A 13,318-nucleotide genomic window follows, 5' to 3' on the forward strand; every position below is an offset into this window, starting at 1 on the left:
ACACACAACACTTCTTAGCAAACACACAGAAGAAACTTGTTTAACAAATACAAGGATTACACTTGTTACAAAAGTAAATTTGAAATCAATAGAAGCAGAAATCCTATCTCACACTCTTTAATCAATCTCAACCTCTAAGCAATCTCAACTCTTTGAAAATCAGAATCTTGTTGTTCTAAAAAGATTGTTATTTCTCAAATCTGTTTTACTGAATTTATTCAAAGATGTTTGTTATCAAATCTTAACAAACTTATTTATTGCATTTAAAGATTGGTCAAAACATTAAATACTGGAGCGTAAACAGTTAGAACCATTTAAAGCTCAGTTAAAACAAAAACCATTTTTCTGTTATGGTAACAAAACAAACAATCGGTTGTTTCCTCAAATCAATTGGTTGTTTTGGTTTTAACAGCTCAACCATTTGAAAAACAGTTTTCAATATTTTCTAAAAACATCTAAGTATAAAACAATCGGTTGTTTGACAAAACAATCGGTTGTTTTTCACTTAGTTTGAAAAACACTTTTCTTTTAAAAGATTGAGAATGTCTATGCTTTGGATTCAATCTAGAGTGGATTACAAAACTCAAACTACCCCAGATCCTAACTAAGACAGCTCAGCAACAGCAAGCACAACCAAGCCTTCAACATCCTTCAAAGGGTTTGGATTCTTCAAAACCTGAACACCACTTGGTTCAACACTTCTGGTTGAATTAAGTGTGTTCAAGCTTTGAAGAATCCAAATTCTAAGCGTTTGATGGAAGGCTGGAGGTGCTTGATGTTGTTGAGGTGCTTTAGAATAGGATCCAGGGTAGATTATATTTGTAATCCACTCTTTGTTGAATCTAAAGCTTAAGTGTTTTTCAAATCTTTTAAGTTTAAAGTATTTTTCAAAACTAAGTGAAAAACAACCTGTTGTTTTGTCGAAACAACCGATTGTTTTATACTTAGGTGTTTTTGAAAAAGTTTGAAAACTGTTTTGGATGGTTGACTTGCTGTCAAACCAAAACAACCGATTGATTCGCTATTTCAACCGATTGTTTCTTTGGAATCCTAATAAAAACAATTTTGTTTTTTAAAAGAGCTTTAATTGATTTCATAACTGAATACAGTCCTGCTTTAAATGCTTTGACCAAGATTTGAATACTATAAATAGTTTGTTAATGTTTTATAACAAACAATAAAAAGAAAAACATATTTGAGTTTTTCAAAGAGTTTTCAAGCATTTGAGTTTTCGCTTGAGCTTTGGTTATTCAAGAGAGAAGTGGAATAGGAATACTCAATATTGATTTCAGTTGATTTTGTAACAGTGTAATTCGTTCTATGATTTGTGTACATTCTGGTGTTGTAAAGCCAAGAAGGGTTGTGTGCTCTTGAGGTTGTCGAGATCAACATTCTTGGTGGAGTGTGTGTTGAGCCAAAGGAAGTGTGTGTCTTGAGGGGATCAAGGTCACTTCTTTGCTAGTGTGTGTATGTAATCTGGATTTGATTACCTAGTGGATTCCCTAGTGGTTTCTGGGAAACTAGATGTAGCTCTTGGGTTAAGAGTGAACCAGTATAAACTATTTTTGCATTTCTCTCTTCCTTAAACTCTTTAATTTCAGTTGTTGTTATTTTACTGGTATAAACAACCGATTGTTTTTATGCGAAATAACCAATTGTTTTTCTGGTGCTTTTTTGTTTTGAGCTTTGTTCTTGGCAAACTGAATTCTTAAATTTGGTTTCTTGCAAGGAATTTCATTCTATCTTAAAAAGTTTGTGAAAACCCCCTTTAAACCATTCACCCCCCTCTAGTTTAAAGCCATACATTTTAACACTTCTATCAATAGACTATCCATGTTTGGAGGTGTTAACTATCAGTTTTGAAATGTTAAAATGAAGATATTTATTGAATCAATTGATAGAGGGATTTGGGATGCAGGTGTAAATGGACCTTTTATGCCTAAACATATGATGAACGATGAACTTGTTGATAGACCTTGGCTTGAATGGCCTGGAATTGAGAAAAAAAATAGTTCAATATGATTGTATGACAAAAAAACATAACTACTTTTGCTTTGAATGTTGATGACTTGTTAGGGTCTCTCAATTTACTTTTGCTATGGAGATGTGGGACATATTAGAAGTTACACATTAAGAATTTTTTGATGTGAAATGGGCTAGGAAACATGCCTTGATCCAAGAACATGAGTGTTTTAAAATGTAACAAGGAGAGACCATAACAAATGTATAGAAACGATTTAGACATATTGTAAATCATCTAATGAGCCTAGGAAAGGTGTTTGATAAGGAAGAGCTTAATATCAACATTCTGAAATTTCTTGACAAAAGATAACAACCTAAAGCGACAGCAATTTCAAAATCTAAGGATCTGTCAACCTTAACCATTGGTCACTCTTTGGCAAGTTAAGGGAACATAGCTAGAAATGAATCGGTTAAATGACCAAAAGAGAAATGGCAAGAAGGTCAAGAGCATTGCACTTAGGAATGCTATTCAAAAAAAGAAAACTAGTGAGAGTGAATCTTATGAATGTAATAATTCAGAAACATTGAACCTATTGTCAGGAAATTTGGGAGATTTCTAAAAATAAAGATCAGAGGCAAGAATCTTTCATAGAAAGATACAATTTAAACAAAAAAACTTGAATTTAGTTCTTCAAACTTTTCTTGTTATAGTTATGGTAAACAAGGACATATTAGAATTTAATGTCCAAGTGTTCAAAACAAGGAAAAATGTTTTGAGAGAAAAAGTGTGAAGAATTCCAAAACAAGAAAGGCATACAAAGCTTGAGAGGACAATGATGAAAAATAACCTAGTGTTTCATACAATAAAGACGAAGAAGCAAATCTATGCTTGATGACTGACTATGAATCATCAATCAATGGTGTAAGTTCTAACTTTTTTGTCAATGGAGAAAATTACAATCAGTTGTTAGATGCTTTCAAAGAAACTCATGAAGAAACTAACAAGCTAGCCCTGTCCAATAATAGACTTAAGGGTTTGAACAATTGGATAGAAAATTGAGTCACTACATTAGAGGAAGGGCTGAATAACGCCAAAACAAATTTAGAAAATTTATAAATCATATATACAAACTCTTCTTGTAGTTGTGTTGAATCTAGCAAGTCACTTAAAAGTTGTAAAAATTGTGAAACTTTACAAAGCAAATGTCATTATCTAATAAAAACTTTAACCAAATTTACAATGAGAAGAGAAAATGTGAAAGCTTTGCTTGGATCACAAAATTGTATTTTTGATGAAGTTGGAGTTGGTTATAAACTTGGTTTTCAAGGTAAAGTGAAAAAATTTAAAAAGTTATTCTCCTATACAAAATCAAAATGCTTCAACATTTATCACTTGCTTTTATTGTATGGAAAAAGGTCATACGGTTAAAAATTGTAAAACTAGAAAGTTTGATGTTCCTAATGGGTTATTCAAGTGGATGCCAAAAATTGCTAAAGAAAGAGTTAACCTTGGCGGACCAAATTAATAAGGGGACCATATTCTGCTACATAAACTTGTTTTGCAGGTGCACTTGAAAGTCAAGAAGTAGTTGTGGTATCTTAATAGTGGTTGTTCAAGGCATATGATTGGTGATTGATGAATATAATTTCAATCACACTTAATAGTTTTAATCATAGACTATTGAACTATAACCATAAATAAATCCATTATTTTAAATAAGATTCATCTTCCTGAGTTTATTTAGGCCTTAACTGTTATTTTTGCTAATCTTGTATTTTATTCGCACTAGACGTTCTAATATTTCTCAAAGTAGCTGATTTGACTAGATGGTAGGATAGAAGTGTCTGACTAGACGGTCTGAATGGAACATCTACCATTGTGAGTGGGTCAAATCACGCGAAAGTCCAAGTTGCTTCTCTAAATCAAAACAAGAAATGAGAATTGAGTTAAAGTATTAAAGAATAAAATGTAAAATATCTCTGATAAATATCGGAAGCAAATAATTTGCAAAAATATGAAGAAACATAATTGCGACAAAATTGGAAACAAATATGATTTTTCTTGAAAGTTGGAAACTAAGCAAATTGTAAACAATATCTATGAGAAAATATATTTCTGAGATCCTTGGATCAAAAAACGTATAAAAGATACAAGCTTCGAGGAGAAAGAGAAGAAGCTTCATAGTAGCACTAAAAAAATATAGCATTATTCTCTTGTGATTTTGCAATGAATTCTGAGGTTTCTATTCAATAAAGTTCTACTTTTAATTTCTCTGTAGCACTTTGTGTTAGAAGGTCTGATCTTTTTGAATTCTGGTGTTTGTTAAGGAATTATTTTTGAACTCTTATTGAGAATTCAATTTTTTTCTTTAATTGGTGTTCTTGGTTAGTTCGCTTATATTTAATCAATCTTTTGTTCACTTAGTTCAAGATGTAGAAGATAAACATCTCACGAGTAGATGCTTAGAGACGAGTGAGATATTGAATACTTCAGTAGACGCTTGTTTTGTTGAAAAGACTTTGTTAAATTTGATTGATGTTTGTTTGGTTAAGTTCAACTCTGTGTGAAAACTGAAAGAGTAAAAATATTAAGATAATCAATGAAAAATTCACTGTTGAATGAACGGTGGGAGTCAACATGTTTTCTTTACTATTTATAATCATTTATCTTAATTTTCTACACATTAATCTCAACACCCTTTTATCTTTGCAGTTATTTCTAACCCTTATTACTTGCATAAGTTTTGAATACCTATTGACTGGATTTACTATTGAATTCATTGGGAGATGACTTGGGGTCATTTGATCTTATCTATATTATCATCTCTTTGGTGTTAGATAGTCTAACATTGAGTTAGATAGTCTCCATTAAAATCATTTTAAATTTGAATGCTTGAAAGACAACTATTAGTTAAAAGGTTAACATATATTCATATGCATCATTTGAAAAAAGCTAATTTCAAAATATTTAGTAAATGGTGTTCCAAAGCTTAGGTTTGAAAAGGACAAGGTCTCTGAAGCTTTTCAAAAGGAAAAAAAACTAAAAAGATTTTTTAGGCTGATTTTTTTTTTTTCAACTAGAAGACCCCTTAAATTGCTTCACATGAACTTGTTCAAGAACCATGAGCCTTAAAGGAAACTATTATGCACTTGTTTTTGTAGATTATTATTCTAGATTCACATGGAAATTATTTATTGTTTCCAAGAATAATGTATTTTTTTCTTTTAAAAAGGTTGCTAAGCTTTTACAAACTAAAAACAATTGCTACATTAGCTTTATAAGGAGTGATCATGGGGGGAAATGAAAAAAATTCAATTTCTCTTGTGAAAAAAGTGGCATAAAACACATTTTATCTATACTTAGAACTCCACAACAAAATGGAGTAGTTGAAAGGAAAAAATATCATTAGAAGAACTTGTTAAGACAATGCTTAATGTCACATAGGTGGACGAGCTCTCTCGTTGAAAGTCATCTGAGTAGGGTACTATTGGCCAACCATGAAGGAAGATTGCGGGAGATATGGCCAGTGCTGTGAGCAATGTCAGAAACACGCTGATTGGTGTCATGCATCAGCTGAGGAGCTGTGATCAATTTATAGCCCATGGCCTTTCCATACGCGGGGAATAGACATTTTGGACCCTTTCCCTTTGGCCATACGTCAGATGAAGTACCTCATCGTCGCCATTGAGTACTTTACCAGGTGGATTGAAGCTGAGCCGGTTGCGCAAATAATAGGTCACAAAGTCCAACATTTTGTATGGAAAAATATTGTATGCCGCTTTGGGATTCCGAGGCACCTAGTATCTGATAATGGAATCCAATTTACTAGCTGATAATTGGGAAACTATGAACAAAGCTCAGAATAAAGCAGATATTCACCTCAGTAGAACACCCACAAACGAATGGGCAGGCTGAGTCGGCTAACAGGGTCTTATTGAGAGGACTGAAGAGTAGATTGGAAAAGGAAAAGGAAAATTGGTCAGAATAAATTCCAAGAATTTTGTGGTGTTATCACACCACCCCGCAAAAGAAGGAGACGCCATTCAGTTTGGTTTATAGGTCAGATGCCATGATACTAGTAGAAATACAAAAGAGTTCTCCTAGGTTCCAAAATTTTGTTGTTGAAGAATCCAACGAAGGAAGAAAGGTGAATCTAGACTTGGTGGACGAGGTGCGTGATCACACCCGTATAAAATCAGAAGCCTTAAAGAGGAGGGTGGAATTAAAGCACAAGACCAAGACGAAACCTCGACAGTTCAAGGTTACCGACTTGGTGATGCGGAAGGGCCACCTCTACCAGATTGATAACAAGTTGTCTTCAAAGTGGACTGACCCATTTCGCGTAGTCGAGATGTTGGGAAACGATGCATATAAGCTAGAAACCCTAGAAAAAGGAGCCATCCCACCAACGTGGAACGCGGCAAACCTCAAGTTATATTTCAGCTAAGACACATAGATTTTCATTCTTTTCCTTTGAACATTATGTTGTTGATGACTTTCTACAGAAAGTGCATCGTGCTATCAGAAGTAATAATTTGTCCCCAAGGACATATATCGATCCCACAAGGAACAATTGAATATTCAAGTAAAAGATTCGCTAAATATAAAAACAGAATAATAAAATTGGCTTGAGGATTGTTATAATGGCAAGAATTAACAAGAAAACAAATCAAAGAGTAATTGCTTCAATTGGAAAAATAGGGATTGGGTTTCATCTCTCTCACTCTCATGTATTTTGATTAACATGTCAATATTAAGTTCTTTGATTGAAATTGATGCTCGTAGAAAATTCATTTATATTGATCTCTCGCATATAAAATCCCTAAGAATGTTTCCTAAATATCGATCTCTCGCATACTTATAAAAACAACTTAGAATCACACTCAGACGTTAATGGAAATTAACATATCAAGTCTATCTCTACCAGTTAAATATGTTAAGTATTACTGTCTAGGTCCGAACCCTAAAAATACCTCTCGGTAAGATTTAAGATTCTCAAGTTGTCAGGAAAATTTAGAAGTAAAACAACAATACCAATAATCAATCAAGAACTGAATATTTTAATATAAGATATCACCTCAATACATAAGAGTTCAAGTAGATTACTCCCAATCCCAAAAGGGTAGAATTAGCCACGTATACTTCTAACACCTTCCATTCTCCCAATTAGGTTGCAATTCACTCTATGATGTTTTTCTCTCAATCTGGCACACTAGGGTTGAGCCTCTAGCCTCCTATTTATCCTAATTTTCTAGGGTTAGGTTGCTTTCTGTGTCGTGCTAATGGGCTAAGTGATACAACATAAAAAAGACCCAATCTTTTTGGCGCATTCTCGCTCAAGCGAGAATATCTCGCTTGAGCGAGATACTTCTATTGTGAAATAGTCTTTTTCTGCATCTTTTTCCATTTTGGGACATTCCAACTTTCTCTTTTTAGCTCAAATTATTCTCCTTTACTCCAAATCTTCAATCCTCCCTAAAAATCTACAATTAACACCAAATTTGGGAATAAAATGCTCTTATTCAAATAAAGGTCATAAAAAAATGTAAAAAGGTATAAATACATAAATTAGGAATTATTTTATATGTAAATTAGCAATAAATCCTCATAAGTGACTATATTTGTTATGGGGTTTAGAATCTTTGTAAGATCAATCTTGATTCTCAAACAAAGCTTATTTCAATCTGTTTTAAAGATTAAAGTGTTTTTCCATGCAAAGGGAAAAACAACCAATTAAAGTTTCGAGATAATCGGTTGTTTGTCACTTAGCTGGCAAAGGTGTTTTGAAACTGTTTTTTGAATCAGTTGTATAACTCTCAAAACCATTCAACCGGTTAAATCGTGGTTTTAACCGATTAACTGTATGTTTTCATAACAGTTTTTTGAAAACCTGTTTTAACTGACTTAGTTGTTCAAATCTGTCTTCAACGGTAGCTTCTCAAGGTTTATAAAACTAGTTTTCTTTCAAACGTGAAAAAGGTTGATAAAACAGAAAAGTTTGATACTCTAATTTGAGAGATTACCAACTGTTAGTGAAAAAGGTGTTTTACTAAGTTTTAACAAGATTGCTTTTGAGCTTTGCTGTGATTCAAAGAACTGATCAATAGGGTTTCTATTGTACTATGATTCCAGGTGTTTTCTAATTCTGTTTAGGTTCTTGTAATTGTTCATATTACTCTCTGTAAAATTGTTGTAAAATCCTGTAAAGTCAGTGTGATTCTGGCTTGAGGTGTTGGTTGTGTTGCAAAGAGGGTGAGTAGGCTTTGTGGGATTCAAAGTCACCACCTCTTTATGTGGTGTATGTGTAATCTGTGATTGGTTGCATAGTGAAATACTCAGTGGTTTGATTGAGGACTGGATGCAACTCTTGGATAGAGTGAACAAGTGTAAACCTTGTGTGTAATTCTCTCTATCTCTTCTCTCCATAATTGTTTGATATTTTTTGTTGTCATAAACAATCAGTTGATTGTTATTTTAACTGATTAAAATGATGTTATTTGTTTCTATTTGGGAATTTGTTTGGCTTTCTGAATTGCTTTTCTGAGTTGATTGTTAAAGTTTCATTCGAAGCAAAGTATTTGTGAAAATCTTTTGTAAACAACTCACCCCCCTCTTGTTATAGCCATAAATCCTAACAACGCCTTGTGAGATAAATTTATCTGTTGAGTTATTTGAGGTGGCACATGGTAAAACGAATTAGCTCGATGTAAGTACGATTACCCGAGTATAGGCGCCCTGTGAGATGAATTTATTTGATGTGTTACTTAATTTGGCGCAAGGTAAGATGACCTAATTTCTGTAAATGCGAATACCTGAGTATAAGTGCCCTGCGATAAGTTCAACAGGTGAATCATTCGAGATAGTGATGACTTTTTACGGCAAGTGCACAATTTTGTCAGAAGTAATAATTGTCCCTAAGGACGGATATCGATCCCACAAGGAACAGTGAACTATCAGGTACAATAATCGCTAAATATAGAACAAAACAATTAAAAGTGTATTGAAAGTGGTTGTGTTGGCGATGATCAATAAGAAAACAGACAAAGAATTAGTTGTTTCAATTGGAAAAATAGGGATTAGGTTTCATCTCTCTCGCTCTCATGTATTTTGATTAACATGTCAATATTAAGTTCTTTGATTGAAATTGATGCCTGTATAAAAATCTTTTGTATCGATTCCTCGCATATAAAATCCTTAAGAATGTCCCCTAACTATCGATCCCTTGCATAATTATAAGAACAACTTAGAACGAAGCTCAGACATTTAATAGCAATTAACATTTCAAGTCTATTCCTAGAACTCAAATATGTTAAGTATTTTTGTTTAGGTCCGAAGCCTAAAAATACCTTCCGGTCAGATTTAAGATTCTCAATTTGTCACGGAAAATTACTAGTAAAAGAACAATACCAATAATCAATCAAGAACTGAATATTAATATATAAGATATCACCTCAATACATAAGAGTTTGAGGAGATTACTCCAAATCCCAAAGGGTATAATTAGCCACGCATACTTCTAGCACCTTTCATCCTCCCAATTGGGTTACAATTCACTCAATGGTGTTTTCCTCTCAATTTGGCACACTAGGGTTGAACCTCTAACCCCCTATTTATCCTACTTTTCTAGGGTTAGGTGGCTTGCTGTGTCGCGCTAATGGGCTAAGTGATAAAACATAAAAAGGCCCAATCTTTTTTGCATCTTTTTTCATTCTGGGACCTTCCAACTTTCTCGGTTTAGCTCAAATTATTCTCCTCTACTCCAAATCTTAATCGTCCCTAAAAATTTGCAATTAACACCAAATTTGGGAATAAAATACTCTTATTCAAATAAAGATCATAAAAAATGTATAAATTCATAAATTAGAGATTATTTTATATGTAAATTAGCAATAAATCCTCATAAGTGTCTATATTTTAATATGAAATATTACTGAAATTAGACACTTATCACTCTCCCCAACTTAGAATCTTGCTTGTCCTCAAGCAAAGTAAATGAATATATTTGAATTTAAATATCAAACATCTTAATTCACTAAACAATAGATCAAATTAGAAACATATGATGCTTCCAAATTCAAACATAGAAAATATAGACACATTCAATTTCCAGGATCAAATCAAAACAAATAAATGACAATTCATCAAGGAATATCTTCTCATATTCTCACGGGTAAGTGTTTCTCTCTATTTTCACTGAATCATAACAAATAACATTTGTTTTTCATTTCATCTTCAAATCATAAACATATTAGAAACATGAATCTTGAGGTCTTTTCCAGGGTTGTAATGAGGTTGGGCTTCCAAAAAAGATTGGTTTTTCTTAGATAACAAAATACACATCTTAAAGAAGAAGAACATACCTACAATTCAATTATAGAGAACATATATGTTATCTAATTACCACTTTCTTTTGATGTCACCTTTTTCCTCTTTTTCTTTCTGACTTTTCATGATTTTCATGATGATTTTTTTTCTTTTCTATTTGTTTTTCCTCTTTTGTTTCTCTTTCTTTTTTTTCTTTTTTTTTCAATAATAGGAAAATATTCTTCCTATATTTGAACTTTTTGAGATTTCACATAACCAACTATTCCCTTTTGTATATGTATTGCATCTATGTTCTCCTTCCTTAAACATGCTAAAGGGTAGAAAAATATATCATCAAAGGTTAAGGTGCAATAATAACAAAAATCTTGGCCCAAAGGGGATACATAAAAAAATTAGAATTCTAATAAGATAAAGGTTGGCTATTTGGCCCTAGGGTCCTAATTAACACAAACAAATGCCTCAATCATCTTCATGTTCTTTTAGGATGTAAAAAAAATAAAAATTAAGCAACCACAACTGTCAATTCATCAACAAAACTCTCAAAACTGTTTAATGTTCACACACTCACTTGGTTTAATTGGCCTCATTCCTTTTTGTCTTGTCATTCTCTGTCTTAATCAATCATCCTATTAAATTTTCATGTATCATAATTTCAACTACATTTGAATAGGGATTCAATCATATTTTCTTTTCTAACATGTATCTAATTCATCTCACTATCTAATATTTAAACACAAATTCTTTTTTCCCACAATTCAAAATTAATATTCTAGTTCTTTTTTATTTGAGAAAAATAAACTAGAAAACAAACAAATTAAAACTGAAATTTATTCAAGAAAATTAATTCAAGACATAAAAGTAACAAAACCAAATTTATTCAAAATACCAAATAAGAAAATAAATAGGAAACAAAATAACCGAAAAATAAAATAGAAACGAAACAGAAAATAAAATTCAAATAACTGAAAATAAAAGAGAATTAGAAAGATAAAACCATATTTTTTTTTTCAATCATCTCTTAAGAAATCATCCAGCTTTTTTTAAATCTTTATCTATAGTCTTGCTTCATTTGTTGGATCTGTCCCCCTGAATAATAGAACCTGTCCCAGGTCAAAATACATAACCTGCAAAATGATTATGAGGCATACAAGATTTTTTTTTTTTGAAAAATAAAATCAACAAAGGTAACAACATAAAACTAAGATGTGGACTGGGTTGCCTCCCAGTAAGCGCTCGTTTAACGTCATCTAGTCATCTAGCTTGATGCCTGTTTATTTCAAGGTGGAATATCTCTTTGATCCATCCTTCTGTACACATTCTTCCCCTACATTAAAATTTTTAAGACCATAAAAATGATTTAAAGTTACCTCCTCATCTTGGGTTCTAACTTGAAGTTCTTCTTTGTCAACATCAACTATGATTCTAGCAGTCTTCATAAAGGGTCTTCCAAGTATCAAGAGAACCTCCTCATCTTCTTTCATGTCCATCACAACAAAAGCCACAAGGAATGTGAATTTATTCACCTTGACGAGAACATCTTCAACCACACCATATGGATACTTGGTTACTTGATCAACTAACTTTAAAGTCATCTTGGTGGGTTTAATCTCCAAATCACCTATTTTCTTCAACATTGCCAAAGGTATTATATTTACGCTTGCTCCCAAATCCAATAAAGCATTGTCTACAAATAAAGCATCTATAGACACGGGAAGGTTAAAACTCCCTGGGTACTTGAATTTTTGAGGCAAGCCTTTTCGAATAATGACATTGTATCCTCCAACTCGATATTTCTTTCTTCGATATAGCTCCTATTCTTTCGAAATCTTTCAAATGTTGAATCTTGCTTCAAATTTCCTGTAAAATAATTTTTAGGGAGCAATTTATCAAAGAATTATCTTTCCTTCTCTTTTTTTTGAAGGAGGATGAGGATATGATAAATCTTTTTCAAGAACACTTCTCTCCTTATTTTTAATTTTTTCTTCCTCACTTCTTTTCATTTCTCTCTCTAACTCCTCAGTCTCATCTTTTTCTTCTTTTTCAGCCACTACATTATTGCAATGCTCTATTGGATTGGTTTGACTATTGACTGAAAACTGGCCACTTTGTCCCTCCGCAATTTGTGCAATTTGTTTGGCCGGTTGTCCCATCTGGATCTCTATACTCCTAATCATGGCCGTGCTATTGTCCTGCGCTCTCACAATATTGTCCTGCACGCTCACAATCTTTGTTAGGACGTCTTCAACTTTACTCATTCTTTCAAGCATGGATGGATCTTCAACTTCAGGTGAATTGTTTTGATAAAAATAGTGACCATTAGGATGATCACCTCCACAAAAATCACACCTGATTGACTGACTTTGGCTTTGAGATGAATGAACAACATATAATTGTTGGGGCAATTTAGCCATTTGTGCAGTTAGTTGCTCAATCTGCTGTGTGAGAATCTTATATTTAGCCAAGAGTGCATCTTCTAACGACCCTTTATTCTGAAGAGCTTGTCCATCATGTTGGGCTTTATAATCAGTTGATGTCAATGCATCAATAATTATTGTCGCTTGTTCTACATCAAGGGTCATCATTATGCCACCAGCTGCAGCATCAAGGAGCATCTTTATGTCAAATCTGAGACCATTCAGGAATATGCTCAGTTGAGCAATATCTTCAAACCCATGATTTGGGCATTTTCTCAATATCATCTTAAATCTTTCCCATGTCTCAGAGAAGACTTCATTTGCTCCTTGTCTGAACATAGAGATTTCAGACTTTGCTTTGATGTAGCGAGAAATTGGAAAAAATATTTGCCAAAATGTTTCCTTTACATCCTTCCAGCTAGTGAGGCTCTGATTTGGAAGTGATTTGAGTCATTCCTTAGCCTTTCCTGCCAATGAAAAAGAAAACAAGCGCATATAAACATTTTCAAGATCACTTGATTGAAAACCCATTGTTCCTACCAGTTCATAAAATGCATCCAAATGTGAATATATATCCTCATGTTCCATTGCTGTAAATTGATAGGCACCGATGAGA

The 13,318-nt window shown here is 32.9% G+C and overlaps 1 pseudogene; it reads left to right on the plus strand.

Moving 5' to 3' along the window:
• The first annotated feature begins 12,955 nt into the window (after positions 1–12,955).
• On the plus strand, positions 12,956–13,061 carry LOC137816795 (small nucleolar RNA R71; annotated as a pseudogene).
• The last annotated feature ends 257 nt before the right edge of the window (positions 13,062–13,318 follow it).

This window comes from Phaseolus vulgaris, chromosome 1, assembly GCF_051622355.1.
Source record: "Phaseolus vulgaris cultivar YP4 chromosome 1, ASM5162235v1, whole genome shotgun sequence".
NCBI lineage: Eukaryota > Viridiplantae > Streptophyta > Magnoliopsida > Fabales > Fabaceae > Phaseolus > Phaseolus vulgaris.